Genomic DNA, 5391 nt, shown 5'->3' on the forward strand with positions numbered 1-5391 from the left:
TCTTCTTCTTCTTCTTCTTCTAGGTAATCCTCCCTTTCTCGGCAAAAGTAGATCCGAACTTTCATATTTCTTAGGGCGCCATTAGAACTTCACGAATGCCTCGTGTTCTTGCTTTTTGTCAAACCTAGATGCGGCACCGTAGATCCGTGAAATAACGAATGCGCTAGTTCTTGTTAAATCTCCTATCAATCTGTTGTTTCTCCGCAGCTCATAGATCTATGCACCATTTTTCATAGTGTTCTTCCGCGTTCACTACAAGAAAAACATTCATTTATGACAAAAAATAGTGACGGGGCTTTAATTGGTCATTGATCCATGACCAAAATGCACAAATTGGTCGTGAAGAGTGTGGATGGCTACAAGCCCTATAATGTTATGACTATTCAGGGCTAAAAGGTCATTATTCAATTGCATAGAATGGTCATAAAGACGTGAATGATGCATACTACCTTATTTTAAGTTCACCGTGACAAAATTATATCATCACAGAAATTAGACGAGGATGACTAGATGACAACTCATCAACTTTGTCTACATGTGTGCCGAGTTGTCAATGTTAACTAGCCATGTGTCGTGACAAGTGGGTTGATGGCGTGGGGGGGCATAAATTAAAACTGATAAAAATAGGGTGCACCATGTCTCAAACCAAAGACCATTCACTTTATGCAACAACCACCTACCGGTTGACATACATCGTTTACATTGTTCTATACTGGTTAGACATCGTTTAAATTATATGCATTGTGAAGTGAGCCTCCTTTGGGTTAAAACTAGACGGTAAAATCACACGAATCACCTGGCCCAAGCCCCTTTTATCTCAAAAAAATAAAACTGGGACAAGTCTTGACATGTAGAGATGAAAATCCCCAATCGTGTCCACATCTGGCAGCGGCACGGCTGACCATCACCTACGTCGGGCGGACAGTGCCCCAGCCGACCATAACCTACGCCGGGAGCAACATCCCTCCCTTCTCTCATCTCCTTCCATCGTGCTACCCATTGATCCGAGCCCGACGACGCCAGGTCATTTTTGGCACTCCAAAAATAAAAAAAGATGACTTCTTTTCTTCCTTTTTGAAAAGTGTCTTATTGGAAGTTCGTTATTATTTGTGAAAACTAGGTCACATTTGGTGATACAATGAGAAGTATTTTTTGGATTTGTTTTAAATTTCCCAGGTTACAAAATAGCTAACATGATTTAACACTTTATTTTTAGTACATTAAGACTAATTTAGATGGTCATAAGGTTGTACACATGTGTTGTATTCTAATTTGTTCATAGGCATGTCACGCGGATCGTGGATTAAACACCGTCGGATGTTCCCGGATCCAACAGCCGCCCTCGCCCTCCTACCCTCTCACCCAACCCACAGGCCACAGCCCCACACTCCTCCCTCGCCTGGTCGTCCCCCATCTCTTTCCTGCACGACTCTCCTCGCCGCCGCCACCAACGGCGCTCGATCCAGGCGACCTACCGGTGGGAATCGACGGTGCCAAGAAAACCGCAGGGATCCCCTCGCTCCGCTACTCCCTCCTATCAGGGGAGATCCAGCATGCGCGTCCTCCAACGCTACCCGCGACTTTCTCTTGTTGCTAGGGTTTCGGCCGGCGTGGCTCCGGTGACTCAGGTGCGTCCCTCCAGTCCATCTTATCCTCCTCAGAACTTCCTTAACTCAAGTTCTCTCCATCCCAAATCTAGGACGCCATCCTTGCTGAAGCATCAGGACGCCATGGACGGGAAGGCATCTACCCCCTGCCACGAAGTCATGGAGGTCCGCCCCTCCCCTCTCCTACCTCTCCTCCATCTCTTAGTTTCACTTTCTCAATCTCTCTCTCTATCTTTCTGCAGACGCCGCCGGCTTCGAGGGTGGAGCCCGAAGCATCCACTGGAGCGCGAAACAGACGTGCAGGAGGTGGAGATCCGCATGGATCACGACGCGGTCGTCGTAGTGGCCTGGATCATTGAGCTCGAGGATGGACGGCCTCAGTGGCAGAGGCGCACACGAGTTCCTGCGATGGACCGATCCACAGGGGCGCTGGATCTGGCCTCGCGATCGCCTGATCTAGCCACTCTATCGCCAGATCTCCTCCCTTCTCGGTTTCTCTCTCACACTTCCTTTCTTTCTATCTACAAGAAGCCTCATAGGAGCTTGCACGGAACTGATGGGAAGTGGTGCCCAGATCGTATTCAATTTGTGGATACAATTCACCAAATACGGACGTACTTCTGTATACCAATATTTTGTCTCCTTTTTGCAGATCCTTAGTTATGTCATCAAATTTCCAATACATGCATCTCCCAAAAAGGAATTTCCTGACCCGTGCAGATTATTGTTTTATGAGTTTTACTACAATGTAACTTATGTATTTGGCTATGTTCAGTTATTACGAAACTTCTAGGATCTGCACATTAATTAACAGAAACATGTACAGATAATGAAGATAAACTTTTAGATCAGTGCTACTTATTCTAAGCCTAAAGGATTTCCAGTTAACTTAGTATTTTTAACAAATGTGGTTCATCAGCAAGCTATATTAAATAACAATCCAGATTTATATACATAACTATTATACAGTGCCAAGACTTCCATTGTGTGTATGAATGTGCACATATCCAGATTTTTCTGAATATCAGTATACATATATTTTTTATAGATGTTTAAAACATGGAATTGCTGCCACATGTGTTTGATACAATATATGTAGTATATGTCATACCTGATGCAGTGTAATACAAATAAATATATAGGTAATATATGCACTTTATAGAAAATAAATATATGTTATATACTACTACCGAATGATTTTATCCAAATGTTGTTGGTTCATGCATACCTAAATGTAATGTTTTCTTACGCCACCCATCTTATTTGAGTTATTACATTTACATTATTGGATTTTGGAGAAAATTTGTTGCATCAAAATGCTTAGCTTACTCCCAGTCTCTCCTCATAACGAGGTTGAAGTATTAGGTAATACTATTGTTTAGCACATAACTTATTACTTTCATGTAAATCCAAACAATTATAGTTACTGAAATTAATTTGACATTTATTTAAGCCATTTAACAAAGCGGAGCTCCATTTGCTAGGGTTCGTCGGTCATGAGATGAGGTAAACTAACTTGTAAGGCGTTCACAAAAGCTTGTACAGAATTATGTGTAGTGGTTGGGTTCGAATATATAGGCTGAGATTATTTTTTCTTGCAGAATGATGATATCGTCGGTCATGAGTTTTTTTTTCCTATCTCTCCCTTCTTCACATAGCTGCAGCCTGCAGCACGTCCACAACACATGTTTTGTCCCATGCACGTATCATACGTTGTTAGCCTTTGGACTAGATGTTCATGTTCTTGTACCCCCTCCGTTCCTAAATATTGTCTTTTTAGATATTCACGTTCTAGTACTCCCTCTGTTTATATTTCTTGATGTCATTTCTAGTATGCAATCATATGACATGTTTCATGTAAATTAATATGGGATGCTATCAATTTTTTAATCTGCAATTGATCTAGTGTTTTTTACATGGTAGCTTAATATCTTCATTCCTTTTCTAATATGCAAACTTCTAATATGTGAGGTGCAGAAGTGCATGAGCTTCGGTTCGCCTTAGGCTCCTCCCGCTCGTCGGCGGTCTGGTCCAGCGTCACTTAACCGTTGTGACCTGGCCGGTTTGGTTCAGCTTTGAGCTGCCCACCGCAGAGTGGGAGGACGGCATGCTCATGAACATCGAGGCTGGATCAAGTATTGTGGTGCACTGCGGCATGCGGCGATCTATTTTTTTGTAGTGGTACTGTATATGGTCTCATCCAACACTGAGTATCCATTTGTTGTTTTAATACTGATGATGATATTGTAGCATAAAGTAGACACCATATCTGGTTTGTCTTGATGTTTTAACTATGGTGGTTCTTGTCTGATGCACATTGTTCTTTGCAGGGTTATGATGATATTTCCAAAGAAATATATTGACCCTGATGTGGCAAAGGTGCCCATTTTCCCTTTGTTAAACATTTTCACTCTGCTTTATGTTCTTTGCATAGTTCCAGTTTCACACTGCTGGTGTTTCATGCCATATTCATCGCATCCCGCTCACATGCTTTATGATCGAGTAACTTGATTAGTATTTCTCCCACTATCCATCTCAGTAAACTGTTTTCTTTTTTAGTAGCTTAAAAAGAAAGTAAATCTAGAATTTCAGAGCCTCACAGAAGTTACTCTGTATCCTACTTTAGATTGCAAACCTGATGCTCTGTTGGCTATTCTCATTTCTTAAGTTTGAAATGTTTCATACTCCTGTGTGCCACCATCCTCGACTACATCTATATGCACCTAAGTAATAAATACATTTGTCTTGTAAATATCATTGGGAAGTATATCCGCCTCCATATGTTCTTGCCAGAATTAAATGTTGTTAGTTGTTACTGACATTCTCACTACACAATGTCCATCCAGCACATTCCTTAGAAATGTCGGCCTTGAGTCAACTCTAAGAAGAAATTCAACAGATCTGCAACTGCTTTGGATGCTCATGTACAAGATACTAAATTATTGTTTCTGTTATTTTGGTTGGTACTATCTTATAAACATGTGGTGTAATGATATTGGTGGGACAAAGTTCATGAAAAACTGTGTTGTTTGTTCATTCTGCTATATTATTTTGAGATCATGTGGTGTAATGATATGGTTGTGTTATTTTAAGAATTATATTATTATCATTATATTCTCATGTGCTTTTGGTCGACTACCAAATTTTCTGATGAAATGTTGTTGATATCCCTTGAATAAGGGCTGGACAAAATCAACTAAATTATGCGAGTGGGTTGGTTCAATTAATGATGGAATGAATAGTTGGGTTGTTAATTGCCTCTGCTAAGAAAGAACATTAAGTTTGGCTCATGGTTTTGGCCCAAAAGTAAATCTAAAATTGACAGAATTAATGGGCTCGACCTATAGTTGTGGCCTAAAAGTAAATCTAATAATGGGCTAATTATTGGGCTTGTCCCATTAAAACAGCTGATTTTAACGGATCCTACATGGCGTCCATGTCATCATTTTTGCCATGTCACTGCATGTTTTTTGCCATGTCACTGCATGTGCCACATGGACATTGCCACATCAGATCCAACGTGTTTTCGGCTCATTAGTAATGACCATAATTTTGGTCGTAGATTTTACGACCAATATTTTGGTCAAGGGCGGCCATGATCAAATTTTTAGAAAAGGTCAAGTTTGTTCGTTCTTGACGCCAACTGTTGACCTCTTGAATTTGGTCAAAAAAAGGTCAATAAACGACAACTATGACTAATCAACGACCAAAATGGAGAGTCATAATCGACCATATTTCTTGTAGTGGTTCTTGTAGTGTCTGAAACCCTTGGCCAGGTTATTTT

At 40.9% G+C, this 5391-nt stretch overlaps 1 long non-coding RNA gene across 1 annotated transcript; it reads left to right on the forward strand.

The window, feature by feature from the left end:
• Nucleotides 1–1334: 1334 nt before the first annotated feature.
• On the forward strand, nt 1335–4719 carry LOC123428657. The gene is made up of 5 exons (XR_006622595.1): nt 1335–1628; nt 1700–1772; nt 1850–3788; nt 3938–3986; nt 4454–4719. It is a non-coding gene; the product is annotated as an uncharacterized LOC123428657 (long non-coding RNA).
• Nucleotides 4720–5391: the final 672 nt, after the last annotated feature.

Source organism: Hordeum vulgare, chromosome 1H (assembly GCF_904849725.1).
Source record: "Hordeum vulgare subsp. vulgare chromosome 1H, MorexV3_pseudomolecules_assembly, whole genome shotgun sequence".
Lineage (NCBI taxonomy): Eukaryota > Viridiplantae > Streptophyta > Magnoliopsida > Poales > Poaceae > Hordeum > Hordeum vulgare.